This window comes from Alosa pseudoharengus, unplaced genomic scaffold (genome assembly GCF_046254945.1).
Source record: "Alosa pseudoharengus isolate Yale_2024_CS ecotype anadromous, Long Island Sound unplaced genomic scaffold, YU_APseudo_1.1 YU_APseudo_1.1_scf_15, whole genome shotgun sequence".
Classification (NCBI taxonomy): Eukaryota; Metazoa; Chordata; class Actinopteri; order Clupeiformes; family Clupeidae; genus Alosa; species Alosa pseudoharengus.
This window is the reverse complement of record NW_027468620.1, coordinates 3,035,732-3,052,959: the sequence shown is the minus strand read 5'-3', so window position 1 is coordinate 3,052,959 and position 17,228 is coordinate 3,035,732. Positions and strand designations below refer to the sequence as shown.

Genomic DNA, 17,228 nt, shown 5'->3' with positions numbered 1-17,228 from the left:
CTATGTGTGGTTTATGAAAGCTGTGATTTACTAAAATAAATTGTAAAATACATAATAAGTTAAACATTTTAATGAACTATGAGTGAGTCTTTTAATGTGTCCAAAAACAGTGTGTTCATTTGAGAGGTTAACAATTCTACCAGAGGAACATGACAAAATATCTGTCAAGTTCAGGTCACATTCATAGGATTTAGTAATCCAAAACAGAAAAGATGAAAGAAAGCCCCATGGTTTCATTAGGTTCAATGCATGGCAAAACCAGTTATTGACCACAGTCTTTCCCAATCAGAAGAAAGGAGGGATCAGTGTCACTATTCTATTTTCTGAGATTTATGGAAGTCATAGAAATGTTAATGTGATTAAAAGTTATCTACAACATGTTTCAAATCACCTTCCTGGTCATATATCGTTTGAGATTTAAGAAATCCTCAGTGCAGTACAAAGATACATGATGATATAAAATCTGCTTGGCTGTGAAGGGGAATAAAATGATTATTTTACAGTCACATTAGAATTGTCTCCCCACCACATTTTGCCCCTTTCTATGTATGCCTATATCAAGCTGAAGATGCATACGAGAAGCAATGCTTTTGTGTTGCATGAGTGTCTCTAATACATATGAAATGTTGTAAGGATTAGTGGTGGTGATTTATTTCATGCATCCTCTCAGAATATAGTAGGAGACCTATTTTGGGAATGTAAGCCTTGCCAAACTTTAAGCTTATATGTGCTTGCTACAGTTTACCATGAGATAGTTCACAGACCCTCTTTATGATAGGATCATATGAACCAGACAAAATCACTCAGTCTGGAAGTATAGTAAGGCACCTAGTGTTTCCCACAAATATATTATCTTGCTACCACCTTCCTCACCCAGCCTTATTTGTACATTATTCCTATAAGTACATTATTCCAGACCACAATGTTTTAAGTACAAGTTGCTACAAGAGTCTTACATTTTATAATAACATGCTTCTAATTAAGGCTATGAACTCCAATGGGAATGCTAGGGCTGAGTTATAGTGAGAAGTCATTTAATATCAACATAATTTTGGACTAAAAATGTGACAGCTAAAAAACTAAGAAAAAACCTAGAAAATGTACCCAAATGCCTATGCTATTTTCACATTAGCTAATTAGTACTTCCAAGTAAATGTGTATTCAAGCAAAATAATTCAGCACTCTTGTGATATTAATTTGTTTAAATAAAAGAAAATTTCATTTTAATTAGATTAGCAAATATAATCTCATAACATCACCATCCGACTTGCTAAATATCCACAATCTGAGTGAAATAAACCTAAACGGCTGTCATTTTGATGTTTTGTTTTAAGTAAGGGATAAAGTATTGTCTAAGTCCCAACAGGGCAAACAGGACCCCGATACAAATATATTATCCAACTTATTAGGCTATATGGCTACTGGCCAAAATGAGAAAATACTGTAAACTTCACATAATATGTCCTTTTAGATTGTATCGATGGCTTCCGCCGAGAGACAAACAGTTTGCCACACAAATAGAACTTGAGAAATTCAGATGTTGCACAGCATATAACTGTCAGACTTCCACTGTCAATGAAGTTCAATTGCAATAAGTGTACATACTACTCAGGGAATGGTATGAAAGGCTTGATATCAGAAGTTAATGCACATTCAAGGGGTTAATGTGGTCATGACGAAGTATCAACACTTTCATCAATGAAATTAGAAGGCTAAATGCTACTACACCTTGGTATTCATCAGACCTATTCATTACACCTCAATTAACTTCTGATACCAGAACGCCGTGGAGTCCATTATCCAGCTTAAATCACTGTTGCCACAGTTGCGCATCAATTTGCTGATTTCACCTTTTGACCTAATTTTCACCTTTTGATTGTTAAAACTGTCTTATTTGTAGAACTACTTATTTCCACTACACTAGTGTTTCTTAACTGGTAAGTCGGGACCCAAAAGTGGGTCGCGGAACCGTTTTGGGTGGGTCGCGGGGAAAAAAACAGAAACCACAATGTGCGGTGTGCAGTGAATTACTGGCACATGAGAGCATGAAACCATCAAAACTAAAACGGCAAACCTGTCAACTACTTTGAAAAGACTTTGCAAATGTGCCTAACATCAGCATGTTTGAAACCAGTAGGCTACAAGCACTTTGCACGTCTTACCACATAGGTCACCTCACTTTATAAGTTGACTTGAACGCTAAAATATGGATCACGACTAATTGACCATGGGAAATTGAGGGTCCCAAGGCCAGACCAGTTAAGAAACACTGCACTACACATTGACAAATGTCTTCACTTACAGGACAAACTGCCACTACTTGTTCTAAAGGGATGCTTTCTACAGCCAGAGCCCAGTCGTAAGTTCCATCTCTCTCATTGCCAAGCTAGCATATCCAAAGATTCTGTTGAGCTTTAGCTTTATAAAATCATTGTTTTACTTACTCCAAATGTAGTGTAACTGAGCTAAAAGTCATCTCATTCATGTTACAATGTTGCTATGTTTGAACGTCTGTCCAATCACTTATTTGTAACTCTGTTGTAATGTGACAGTTCATTTAAACTTCACACTGAGTTTGCCAATATGATATGAGTGGGAGTGGTGTTGGTAAAGGATATTGCCACGCATGTCATTTTATGGAGTTCTATTTGTAAAATGGTGCATATTGTTTTATCCAGCACAGTTTTAGCACATTTAGCATCACAAAATGTAAAAAAAGAATGTTAACATTTTAAACTCTCTCTTTTTCACACATTTACAGACAAATTGGTGTAAAAATTACAATATCTTTTTCTAGGATAACAATTTGTAAATACAGCTGCAAGCAGCAATGTGGGGGCCTAGCAGTGCGCTATAGCAGGAATGGTGTTGCCATGGCATGAGCAAGCACTCACACCAAGATGTTAGTCCACTTCCTGTTTGGCGGCTTCGTCGCCATATTTGATTGGCTGTCACGGGCAAACAAAGTTGAAATTGAAAAATCTGACAAGTATCGTTTGTGCGGCTCAGTCAGAAGATCATCTCCGCCAAGTTCCGTGAAAATCAGATAAGATTTGTGACCGCTGAAACTTTTCGTAGAGTTTGGACTAAATCCAATATCGCGGAGGTCCAATATGGCGGAAAGTGACATAATAGGAGTCATTGAACTCAGGTCGGTCCAGGGATTCCAACAGTGCTTGATTTGTGAAAATCAAATGCACTGTTCAATGGTCACATGCGTGAATGCAATCCAGTTTCGACCCATTGGTGGTGCTAGAATGTCGGGTTTTTATCATTAAACTTTTTTATAGTCATAGAGCACACTTCAAAACTTGCTGAGTTTAAACCTGTAAGACTTCAAGGCCGCTATTTTCCACCTAGCGCATAGCGGAAAAACCTGTTATTTTCCCAGTCCGAAGTTTATTTTCATATTTTGCACATCTTGTTTTTAAACAATGTGCCCAGGGGTGTGGCAATTAACAACCTAGGGAGTGGTCTGGCGTGTTGTCTAAAAATCGCTATCGTACACAACGCATTGCGCCACTGACCAAGAGAAACCTGGGGCCTGTACTACGAAGCGCGGTTACTGGCTTATCTGGGTAACTTTGAGAATAACTTGATCACGTGTGGCGTAACTTCCCGATTAACCCGTACTACGAAAGGTGGATAGGTTTTAACCGAGGTAAGTGGCCATGGCAATTTACGCTGCATCTCAAACCTGCTCCGACCAGGTTATGTTCTTGGTTAACCCGAGGTTTCCGTGAACCACACCCTTTATAAGTACCACCCCTCCACTAACAATTTCTCCCGAGACATGTCGGTGTACCTGGATGATCCATACGACATTGGAGCGCAAATCGTGAGGGACTCTCTTCGCAGGGCGAGGGGTTTTAGAGACCGCCAGAAAATATATATAGCCTACTAGGACGATATTCTCTATGAAGATATAGATTGTCAGCCGAGGGAATTCGTTATCTTTGTCAGATGATCTAGGAAGACGTCTCATAGCAATGCCCGTACGTGGACATTCATGTATTCCATCGGTGATGCAAGAATACTGTATGTCCGAAAATAAATCGGACATAGGCCTACAGTATGCTGAACATCTGAGCAAGAATAGCCTAAAATAAATCGGACATAGCCTACAGTAGGCCTAATAAATAAAAATCACCATTTTAACAAACTTGTTGAATTGAATGTCATATTACTGTAACCTGCACATAAAGGCTACACATTTCCACAGCACCAGAATCCGACCGAATGCCTCCCTCAATCCCCTCCATAATCGGCCTTCCACTATTATTTGCGATGGCCAACTCCTCTGCTACTGTAAAACACTCTGGTGCCTTTCCTCCTACAGTAGTGTTCAAAGACACCTTTTTCTTGTTAGCTGTAAAACAGAGGCCAAGTGAAGGCTATAAGCTAGGCCTACTGTACATGTTTTCATAATTAAGAAATATTAATGCAAGCTATAACTATATAAACCTACTATTCTGAATAATGTTTTTGTGTTTCATTTTCACCTGCTGCCATGAGCGTTTGGCAATGGTGTTGCATCTGAAATGTTCACAGGATTAGGCATGCACAGTCAATGGGGGCTACTTAAACATTCAATTATCCTTATTACTGTAATCTATATGCCCACTTCTGAATTGGGTTGCATCTGTAGGCCTTTCTATGAACTCAAAATAGGCTATTTAATTATTTTAACTCATTTCAGACATTCCGCAAGCTACTAATCCTCCGTAACACATATTTGAAGAACATGTGGGAATAAAACTTTACTTTTAGGCATTTAGGCTACCCTAAATACGTTGCCAACAGCCTTGCTTTGTTCACTGCCGACGTGTTTGATTTTTGTCGTAGAGTGGGTTTTAATTCCTCATAACTTGTCATAATAATTGTGCATTCCTCATCCGTAAAATAAGGTGATCGCGTCATCATTGAAAGTGGTGACTTGCGCTGCAACCCGCCCCTTTTATGTGAACGCGCACAAACTCTAATTAGGTTAACCCCGGCTCAACAAATCAACTTCATAATCAGCGTCGTAGTACCGATTAACACCACTTAAGATAACCAGGTTTTGTCAACCCTGGTTTAACAAAGTAACCCTGGGTTACATCTGGGTAGGTTAAGCTCCCTTCATAGTACAGGCCCCAGGTCTGAAGTCCATGGCAAGTTGTTTATATGTTATTTTAAAAGCGCATGAACGCGCACCAGCGCACATCCATGCAAAACTAGTGCTGTCAGTTAAACACGTTATTAACGGCATTAACGGAAACCTATTTTAACGGCGTCAATTTTTTTATCGCGAGATTAACGTTAATTTTGGTGTAACAAACTTTGTAGTTTTTTCACATGCTGTTGCAACAACTAGTAACGTTAGTAACACCACACCGATCTAGCCAGACGGGAAACTAAACAATACGCACTAACGAATGGAATGGAACAGAACGTTGTATGTGCTGCATACACGCCCCCTTTTAGGGAGAAGATGACTGATATAATGGAAATCTATGCTGCATCAAAGTGGAGAGTGAAACGTGCTTATAGTAAACTTACTAAATCTTGAAACAAACATGAATAAAAGGCACAAAATAAGGTTGGTGTAAGAGTTATCTGTGTGTTTATGGGATTAATGTGACCATGTTCCTATGTTTTGCTCTCTCCAGTTTACTAACAGGAGTGTCACGAATGTATCGATAGGCACCCAGATAGCACACGTTTTGGCTGAAGTCTGGCATACGTTTGGTATTTTTGGGTTTGTTTTGGCATAGAAGCGGCAAAGTAAATGCTTTCGGCTGAACTGTGGCAAGATTGTGGTTTACCATAATAGATAAAAAGGCGCCAGCGGTAGATAACTAGTTATGGCATATGTCTGGTTAACCAGATGAATGGGCAAATAGCGGGACGGTTTACTGACGTATGCAGCCTCATTTTTACCCTACACTCAATGACTGCATCTGAATTAAACTTCACTAACAATTTCCAAGGCTATTTAAAGAGTAGATTTAGTAATTGTGTTTCTTTTGTCTTTGTGTGTATGTTGTCAATTTCAGATGCTGTAAGAAGAAATTATGTTTGCTCTGCCAACAGTCGACCCGTTTACAGTAATAAGTATGCTGATATGACTTAATAAATACAAATCACAATGAAATACATTTAATCTTTGTGTTTTTTTTTTGTTGTAAAAATATCTTTTAACAGTATGAGCCTAGTGCACTAGGACATAGCAATTAATGTATAAAACTAATGTAGACATATTGCAAAATGCAAAATTAAATAAATTTAAAAGATTTTCAAGTGGAGTTTCAATGTAGATGCAATCATTTGGCATACTTATGGCCTCACTTTGGGTCAGTTTTGGCTACTTTTTGGCTGGATTTGGGGGATTTGGGGCTCTCTTTGGGATGGTTATGGCCATATTTTGGAATGCCACAATTGGTTTTGGGTGAGTTTTGCCCTCCTTTTGTTTTGATTCTGGCTTGTACATCCCTCCAAAACTCTGCCAAAATGCCAAGCCAGTTTTGGGCCAAATTTGGGCCAAAATGAATGTGCTATCTGGGCACAGTCAAACTGCCCGTGGCTGACTAAATAAGTTCAGCAAGCTTAACTTTACATGTCATAACATTAACTAAACATAAGTCACACATTCATTCTATCACTTGTAATATGAACGTAGCCTATTTCCTACAACTAGGTGAGATATGGCTATGTTATACTGAAGTTCCACAGTTAGCTAGCTAGCAAGCTAACCGTTTTGCATGGGATATTATGGTAAGTGTACATGCTAAATTTGTATAAATAATACATGGGGTATTGAAAAAGAATAAGGTTGGTAATGTACATCGTTTCGACATGAGTAAGTTACATAAACACAATTCTTCATAACTGCCGTGTTAGTAAAATGATTGAATGTCCTGTGAATTAATAACTGATGTAACGTCAACGTGTGATTACTAGCTGTCTTTCAATGATATAATGTTAACATGTTGTCCGCTAAAATGGGGCGTGATGCAGATCAAATGTATCTTTATGATGATGCGCCGTTAGTAGGCTACGTAAAGGCAAGCTTCACACACTTGGTTGGGCTAACGAGCCGGCCAAAGAGTAGTAGGCTAGCCTAGGCTGACGCATTAGTTGTGTGCCGGCAAATATTTTTTCACCGTCACTTGTTCTGTTATCAACATTCCTCTTTGGCTGCTACTATTTGCGATGCACTCTGCTTTCGACATTCATTTACATTAGATTCCATTCTTTTCAATACAACTCCGCACACCAGCATCGCACTTTGCAGCCGTGTAAATTCAGTTATATTTGGTCGCTGCTCCATAAAATCCATTGTTCATCCAGTGTTTGCCTGTTAAAAACTTCGGCGTTGATGAGTGTGGCAAGTGACAGTGCACCATAGACTGTAGGCCTATAAAATGACAATGCACTCATGTTGAAAAGTTCCTTATTTTCAACTGAACTCAAAGATAATGAATATAGTATGAATATAATATTTTCTGTTTGTTATGCCCTTTATAATGTGTGTAGGCCTACATTTTGTGCATGCACTTCTGCAGTAGCATTTATTTCAGTTTATATCAGCTATATTTCTGAAGAATATATTGTTTTGCCTCAGGTCTGCTGCACATCTTTTGAAATTAGATTTGAAATAATCAAATAGACCTTAAAGATGTCTTGAAGTTCAGTTAATAAAGTAACTTGCTTTGCTTTTATTTGAATCCCAATCAAGATAAACAATAATTGCTTTATTGTTAATATGGACTCCTGGAAAGTTCAGAAATGCGAAATAATAGAATTTTAATCATATGATAAAATATGCGATTAATCGTAATTTGTAATGCAAAACATTACAAATTACACGATTACAATGGGAAACATAATTAGAATAAAAATATTACGAAATACATTTCACAATGAGTAGTCATTCACCATCATTTGCAAATTGGTAATGACAGTTAAAGCCTGTGTTGCAGGTTAACCACCACTGTTGATTAATGGGTACATAAAGCACTCAATCTATGTATATCATTTTTAAAAATGTCTCCAAATGGTGTTAAATGCCAGTTTTTGTTGTTTTTAGCATTAGCAGGTTTTTTGTACGCAATTCGGTGATGACGTCACTTTGGGGATTACTTGATCTGCGCTTCATTCATTTCAATGCATTTCAATGGACATCGCGGTTACACTTTCAACATAAAGTTTGTATATTTACACTTCGAATTTCGTCACAGCATATATATCACAGCTACCCTATGATCTACCAATGGTAATAACGGTGCCTGATATCAATTTAGTATTTTTTCTGAATTTCGGGAGGTCTCATTTTGGAGGGTATGTTTTACATTCATTCCTATGGGAAACGGTCGCGGTTACACTTTCAACATAAAGTTTGTATATTTACACTTCGAATTTCGTCACACCATTAATATCACAGCTACCCTATGATCTACCAATTGTAATAACGGTGCCTGATATCAATTTAGTAATTTTTCTGAATTTCGGGAGGTCTCGTTTTGGAGGGTATGTTTTACATTCATTCCTATGGGAAACGGTCGCGGTTACACTTTCAACATAAAGTTTGTATATTTACACTTCGAATTTAGTTACAGCATTTATATGACAACGACCCTATGGTCTAACAAAGATAACAATATCTTCCGATTTTAGTTTAATGCAATTTTCTGAATTTGAGAGGCCTCGTTATGAGGCTACATTTAATGCACCTATTCAGTTCAATGTATTATGCTTATAACATTACGACACTTTTTTGTTACTGTCAGTGAACAGCACCGAATGAAAGTCAACATTTTCTTTATATCTAGTGATAGTGATCATGTCGTTAGTTCAGATAAGTAGGCTACCGGGCAAACTTAGTCAGAAGATCAGAATATGAAGCATCGTGATAGCTAGCTGGGCTAACTTTTTAGTCCCACCTGTGAGCCACCCGTTACTTAGCTTCTAGCCGCCGCCGATTAGGCTGGTCGTGTCTTCAGCATGAATATTTTCGAAAACTACTGCCCGTGATTGATTGCCATTGACATTGTCCGGGTACGGCTTCCCAAAGAGGGAGATAATATGGGCAAGTCGCAGTTTTGCAGGTGCTTGTGTGGGCTGTGCCGTCCCGATGGAAACTGTGGTGGAGAGCTGCAGTAACTAGGGAAGCGAGTGCATTTTGGCCGCTGGTCGAGGAGCTCCCCTGTGACCAGCATGACATGATCTATCTAGCTATCTATCTACCTGTCTATATACATATCTAGGCTATCTATAGCCTATCTATTTATCTATAATCTGCGCTATCTACTGCTGAACAATCCCTTACTCGTCTCTCTTTACTCCTCTCTCGTTACTCTCAAGGGTCTCAAGGTGGGCTTTGGTCTGTAGTCTCCCCAAGGTGACGTAATGCAATGCATTGTGGGGGAAAGGAGAATCACTTCAAACGCTGTGAAATAGTAGCTGCTTTTTCGTATTATATTCCGTTTTGTGATACCCAACAACATCAAATACAATGGATAACAGTTTAAATGTTTATTATCAACAAGCAAATTGTGCAAATTCGTTGGAAAATGAACCCTGCAACACGGCCTTTAAAAGTGATTAGGCGAGAGCACAGCTGAAGACACTGTCACGAGATATAAGCAACTCCTCTGCAGGATAAACGTTGTTTTATTCAGTCATTTGAACATTATTAGTGTTGCTTTTTCCAGCCTATGTTTTCAATGGTAACCCATTGTCAGTCAATAGTGGAAGTAACTAACTGTGAAGAACTGTTTTGTCGTTGACTGAGAAACATAAGACTGTCGTAATAGGGCCCCAAGTATTTATTTGGAAAAATGATGTACTAAATCTGTCAACTGTAAATTATATATATTTAGAAAATGTGATACATTTTTTAAATTATGTCTTTCGTAAGAGATCTTTTGTCTCTACAGTCACTGAGGAAACTCTAAATTTGATAAGATTGCAACTTTTTGTCCTGAAATAAAAAATTAAAAAAACCCAACACATTCCACTAGCAAGTTTCCAAGAGATGCATATTTTCTAAAACAAAAAGATAGCTTTAACATAATATACATTTTTAGAAAGAAATCCTGTGGTAAAAATATTAGTCTTCTGATACACATTTAAAACAAAAATACATATTTAGTCATTTAGTCATTTTAAGAGCAAAATCTTAAACAGAGTTGACACTCCCTATTAAATGCTATTGAACACATACAGTTAGTCATCGTCAACTGTTATCTTATTAATCTATGCAGAATTAACACAGAATTGACGATAACAGAGTTGATCTTTCCCATCATCTTGTGGCTTAGCTCCACATCCTAACCTCAAACTAGTTACCGCATGATATGTATAAACCAAAATTTCATGGATTTTAATCATATTATTGTTTTTTAAAAATTAAGCAAGAGTTTCACTCCAATAACGCAATAACAGAGTTGCGAATAATTAATCTACTGTTGGTGTATCCTCAACATTTTGTTCAAATTAATGAGAGAAGAAGCTCATATCTCACTGCCATTCCAAAGTTTCCCGCCAGAGGAGGCGTCATGCTTCATATTAAAAGTCTTTGTGGAGTTAACAGAGTCGACAATAACTTTAAGACGGACAAAATTTCTATATTTTTAAAACTTAAATCGGTAACGCTTTAGAATAACATGTGCTTATTAGGTAGTAACAGTGCATAATAAGCAGTTAACAATTCATTACTAACAGTTAGTTAACTATTGTTATCCTTTAATAACATTAACTAACTGTTAACATGCAGCTTGTAAGTGTTAATAAGCAGCCTTTTAAGTTACTTACAAGCATATTTGTTAACAGTTGTAAGTGTTAACAAGCAGCTTGTTAATGCTTGTTAATGGTGTATAAGACAGAGAGGTGGATAACTAATACGCTTGTAAGACCTTTCTTACCTATTTGTAGTACATTTTGCAGGCCCCCAATCTAAAGCGAGGACCATGTAGCCTATAGTCAGGGTTGGGTAGTAACGGATTACATGTAATCTGGATTACGTAATCAGATTACAAAAATCAAGTAACTATAATCAGCCCAGATTACAATAAAATCATGCAAGCAATGCAACTTAATAATAGCCTAGTTATCTTTTAATTCGACAAGCTTCGGACTTGCCAGTTCGATCCCTGACCAGTAGAAAAAATGTGGGCGGGGAAAGTGGTTGAGCACTGCTCTCCCATGCCCACATCCACGGCTGAAGTGCCCTTGAGTAAGGCACCTAACCCCTCATTGATCCCCGAGCGCCGTTGTAGCAGACAGCTCACTGCTCCGGGTTGGTGTGTGCTTCACCTCACTGTGTGCTCATTGTGTGCTTCACCTCACTGTGTGTTCACTGTGCTTCACTAATTCGCGTGATCAAAAGACTAACTTATTTACTATTGGGGCAGGTCTCTCGGCACACTGCCTGATCTTTTCCTCCTAATCGTAGCCTCTTGTTTTAGTGTTACCGTTTACTTTGAGAAAGTCACCAGGTCCCCCTGGTTGAAAAACATCCCAAAGGAATAATTTTCTCACCCCCACAATTGAAATGGACATGGTGTCATTCAATCTCAGGCCATGTCCCTGGGTCAAAAAAATCCAGCGAAAGCTAAATTCATTGTCCAGGTGTGCCCTTATAAAGGTTAAGCTGAGTTGTGCATGTTTGGAGAATAGTGATCCAAGATCACATCCATGACTAAGTGATCAATTTTGGAATGGGGAAAATTTCAACCACCAAAATACCGCCCCCAAAGTGGAGAATAGCTATAGAAATGTATTAGTTTTGGGTGTTTTTCAGACAATGGGACCTGGTGACCTCAAAGTAAATGGTAACACTAAAACAAGGGGCTACATTAAGATTTTTGGAGGAAAAGATCAGTTAATTCACACAGGAATGCTTTACTCAGAGCCAGGCCCGGGGTGGGTAATCGGGAGAATCGGGAGAATTCCCGGTGGGCCGCTTCACTTTTGGGCCGGTCGAGGAAAAAAATATTTGTCACATTTGTCACGTTAGTCTAACTTCTCTTAAAGTAGGCTACACGTTCCGCATTCTGTGCATGGCACCGTTGCCTCTGCATCGGTTGTAGCCTACCGTGTGAGGGAGTTCTCCCCTCCCAAAAAGAGTTGGTTGGGTCCATATAGCCCGTCTTTTCCAAAAAAGTTCTCTCAGATACGGATAGCCGGGCCGGCCCTACAGTAGCCATAAGCGTCAGGAAGGATGGATGGTAGAAAGAGGCCAGGAGGGACTGAAACGGCCAGGTAGATGCTGCTAAATGTGCCAAGCTTCTAGATTAGGCCTACAGACAAAAGTGGCAACTGGTAAAGAGAGATAGCTATAGGCAATGATTATTAGCAGTTATTGGGCTAATATTGGACGTTTGTAACGTTGTCAAGCTATTTGCAAGCAACATATTACAATTCTTAAAATATTAGCCTTTTGTATCCGATTCATAGACTTTGCAGTATGCAAAACTGAAGTTTGATCTGTGTAGGCCTTTGCGGTAAAAATTGTAGCCTCTGAGCAGCAGATCAACCAGTCGACCACTGAAAATGATGAGCCCGAAATTAGTGATAAGGAGGCCATGACTACAGGGACAAGTAGAGAGGATAAATTAAAATGATTTAATGTAAGAAAGAGCCAAATATGTATGCTACATGATGAACCTATATGCCTTGTTTGCTTAAAAGAGGGTGTAGTAAAGGAGTAGGCTAAATCACCAAACAACAATATAGCCTACCCATGCAAAATGTAGCCTAAACATTAGTTCAATATGCCTCTTTGTGGAAGCGTGGGATAGGCTACATTTCAAAGGCTTTCTTTCTTTCTGTCTTTCTTTCTTTCTGTTTTTGTTAACTTGTGGAATAGTGGAATATTTTTTGTTAACTTCTCAGTTGAAGTGAATTAATATAACCTTTACACATTTGTTGAACCATGGTACTAATAAAAACTACAGGATAGTAAGAGCTGAAATGTTGCTTCATTTATCCAATTTCCACCACTATGGAAAACGTGGGCCGGTCTTGGGCCTGAAACTCCTGGGCTGAAAAGTGGCCCCACTCCGGCCCTGCTCAGAGCAAAGAGATTTCTTAGATGTAATGAAATAATAAACAGAAAAATAGAATGAGAATTCTTTCATCAATTCAGTGGTGGTGTCTTTTACTTAAGGGACATATTTATTGAAGTAATCTAAAAGTAATCCTAAAGTAATCAGATTACGTTACATGTTTTTGGTAATCCTGATTACGTTACTGATTACAAAAATTGCCATGTAATTTGTAGTCAGTAATGGATTACATTTCAAAGTAATCTGACCCAACCCTGCCTATAGTTCCACAAGCCCAACCTTCTATCTCTCTATATAGGCCTACTGTATCTCTCTATCTAGCTTGGTTTAGCTGTGAGAAATGCACCTTCAAAATTGTTGCAGTGAGCAGGAATTGAACCCCAGTCTCCTGCATCAGAAAGTGCATCGCTACCTATTAAGCAACACTACTTTTCTTACACTACTGATGAAATTGTTTATGTTGATTCTATATTCCGATGTGCTATATCACACTAGCTATGCTTTTTACAAATATGTTTCTGATGGAAAAGTGGTGTTTAATTAATGCAGAAACAGACCACGAATGTTCGCCTCTGTTCAAGGCAAACTGAAACATGTTTCAAATCGATCACGAACGTTCGTCTATGTTTGCAACTTTGAACCAGAGCTTTGAACGCACCCACTTATCGTCTTTAAGCCTCGGTTGCTAGGTAACCAACTATATACAAAGCAAAGATTCTAGAGCGGAGCTCTGCTAGAATCTTTGATACAAAGCTGGCATATCTTTAGACTGCTGACAAACTGTTTTATGCGTTCACTGAACAAAGATTATGGAAATTAAACACCACTTTTCCATCAGAAATATATTTGTAAAAAGCATAGCTAGTATGATATAGAACATCGGAATATAGAATCAAAATGAACATTTTCATCAGAGAATTAGGAACAGTAGTGTAGCTCAACAAGTAGCGATGCACTCTCTGACGTGGGAGACCGGGGTTCGATTCCTGCTCACTGTAACCATTTTGAAGGTGCATTTCTCACAGCTAAACCAAGCTAGATAGAGATATACAGTATATAAAGAGATAGAAGGTTGGGCTTGTGGAATTATAGGCTACATGGTCCTCGCTTTAGATTGGGGGGCTGCAAAATGTACTACAAATAGGTAAGAAAGGTCTTATAAGAGTATTAGTTATCCACCTCTTTGTCTTATACACCATTGACAAGCATTAACAAGCTGCTTGTTAACACTTACAACTGTTAACAAATATGCTTGTAAGTAACTTAAAAGGCTTCTTATTAACACTTACAAGCTGCATGCTAACAGTTAGTAAATGTTATTAAAGGATAACAACAGTTAACTAACTGTTAGTAATGAATTGTTAACTGCTTATTATGCACTGTTAATACCTAATAAGCACATGTTATTCTAAAGCGTTACCCTTAAATCTTACATAATACAGAAAATAGACATTGTATGTTACTGATGTTATAACAGTTAGTAAATTAATCTCCAAAAATAGATTGTTACACTTAATAACTGTCATGGCCCACAGACTCAGGGCCCGTCCACACGGAGACGCTTTTTAGGTTAAACGCAGAGGTTTTGCTTCGTCTTGGCGAATCCTGTAAACGCACTGCCTGAAACCGCACCTTTCTGAAACCTGGTCCCAGAGTGGAGAAATCTGAAACCGTAGCCAGTTTGAATTCGTTTAGACAGCGAAACCGCACATCCTGCTTGCGTATCGATGATGTCATTGCCACACCTCAGCTGCCCTGGACTTGCACTTAAAGTATTGCCTAACAATACTAGTTTTCATACATGACATTACCTACGATTACACTCCGTCAGATAAATATCACAACTGGTGCTGCGCAGCGCCGATAGCTTATGACTTTGTGGACTGAACACTGTTTTTCCCGGTGTTTTTTTATGCATTCTAGCTACTGTCAGTGACGCGAGAGAACTTAAGTTATTAGGAAAGTGCGGTGTAAGTTTAGGCTACATTAATTTGTGCGTAGTGCCAGTGTCATTAATTTATTTTACATGTCTTACAACATATATACATGCATTCACAGTCGAGTGAAATCAGATATAAGCATACAAAGACGCTTAGAACTCACGTTAAGCCGATGGTAGCACACTGAATGCGAATGCGCGATTTGATGCAGGCAAAAGTATTGACTGTTACTAACGAGGGTTTTATAGCAATAGTATAAATGTGGCGACAGAATAGCCTAGAACTTGGGTAAGCCTTGCGTTTAGTAGCCTAATTGCGGTGAATCTAATGTGAATCACGGACTATCCTACAACCAAAGAAAGTAAAGGTGAATAGTAGGCCTACCTGCATTAGCCAAATAAAGGACGGGACTGCACCCTTCACAAACCGTAAAATAAAGTTTATTAGTTTTACAGTTGACTACAGTTGACAGTTCACCATCAGTCCACACAATCAATTCTGGTTTCCTTGCACTAGCCATTTGGTCGTAGCCTATTCTGTCTGTTTGTAAAGCGCAAATTTTGGTCAATTTCTGTAAAGAAACAGTGCCACCTACCCAGATAGCACATTCATTTTGGCCCAAAACTGGCTTGGCATTTTGGCAGAGTTTTGGAGGGATGTACGGCCCATATATGGCCCAAATTAGGCAAGCCAGAATCAAAACAAAGGCCAAAACTCACCCAAAACCAATTGTGGCATTCCAAAATATGGCCATAACCATCCCAAAGAGAGCCCAAAATCCAGCCAAAACTGACCCAAATTGAGGCCATAAGTATGCCAAATGATTGCATCTACATTGAAACTCCACTTGAAAATCTTTACATTTATTTAATTTTGCATTTTGCAATATGTCTACATTAGTTTTATACATTAATTGCTATGTCCTAGTGCACTAGGCTCATACTGTTAAATTAGCCTATATGTCAAAAGATATTTTTACAACAAAAAAAAACCACAAAGATTAAATGCATTTCATTGGGATTTGTATTTATTAAGTCATATCAGCATACTTATTACTGTAAACGGGTCGACTGTTGGCAGAGCAAACAGAATTTCTTCTCACAGCATCTGAAATTGACAACATACACACAAAGACAAAAGAAACACAATTACTAAATCTACTCTTTAAATAGCCTTGGAAATTGTTTATTGAAGTTTAATTCAGATGCAGTCATTGAGTGTAGGGTAAAAATGAGGCTGTATTAGGCCTACAGTGATTGAAACTTACCCATTACTATTGCCTTAAGGTGCAGCTCCACTGAATGCCTTATGCACTGAAAACAGAAGAGAAGAAAGGGAAATAAGTGGATGTGTCCATTGATATAAGTCTGTCTGTGTTTTAAAAAAGTTGGCCACCTGCAGAGCATATAGGTTAACATGTTAACTAGCTACTTAGCTAGCTATATTAGGGCAAAATGAGGCTTTATTGCCATGATAAAAACTTACCCATTTATACTGCTTGCTGCAGATTTTCTCTCACAGCATCTGAAATTGACAACATAAACACAAAGACAAAAGAAACACAATTACTAAATCTACTCTTTAAATAGCCTTGGGAATTGTTTGTGAAGTTTAATTCAGATGTGGTCATTGAGTGTAGGGTAAAAATGAGGCTCTAGGCCTACAGTGATTGAAACTTACCCATTACTATTGCCTTAAGGTGCAGCTCCACTGAATGCTTTATGCACTGAAAACAGAAGAGAAGAAAGGGAAATAAGTGGATGTGTTCATTGATATAAGTCTGTCTGTGTTTTAAAAAAGTTTGGCCCCTGCAGAGCATTTAGGTTAACATGTTAACTAGCTATTTAGCTAGCTATATTAGGGCAAAATGAAGCTTTATTGTTGAAACTTACCCATTTATACCGCTTGCTGCAGATTTCTAGCATCTGAAATTGACAACATACCGGTACACACAAAGATAGAATAAACACAATTACTAAATCTACTCTTTAAATAGCCTAGGAAATTGTTTAGTGAAGTTTAATTCAGATGCAGGACATTAGGTGTAGGGTAATGAGGCTGTATTAGGCCTACAGTGATTGAAACTTACCCCATTAAGGTGCAGCTCCACTGAATGCCTTATGCACTGAAAACAGAAGAGAAAAAAAGGGAAATAAGTGGATGTGTTCATTGATATAAGTCTGTCTGTGTTTTAAAAAAGTTTACCACCTGCAGAGCATTTAGGTTAACATGTTAA

The 17,228-nt window shown here is 38.2% G+C and overlaps 1 long non-coding RNA gene across 1 annotated transcript; it reads right to left on the bottom strand.

Annotated features, from left to right (window-relative positions):
* Window positions 1-15,882: 15,882 nt before the first annotated feature.
* Window positions 15,883-16,713, bottom strand: LOC143124805 (uncharacterized). Its single transcript, XR_012987097.1, has 4 exons — window positions 16,673-16,713; window positions 16,478-16,516; window positions 16,260-16,305; window positions 15,883-16,099 (listed from the first exon to the last, which is right to left on the bottom strand). It is a non-coding gene; the product is annotated as an uncharacterized LOC143124805 (long non-coding RNA).
* Window positions 16,714-17,228: the final 515 nt, after the last annotated feature.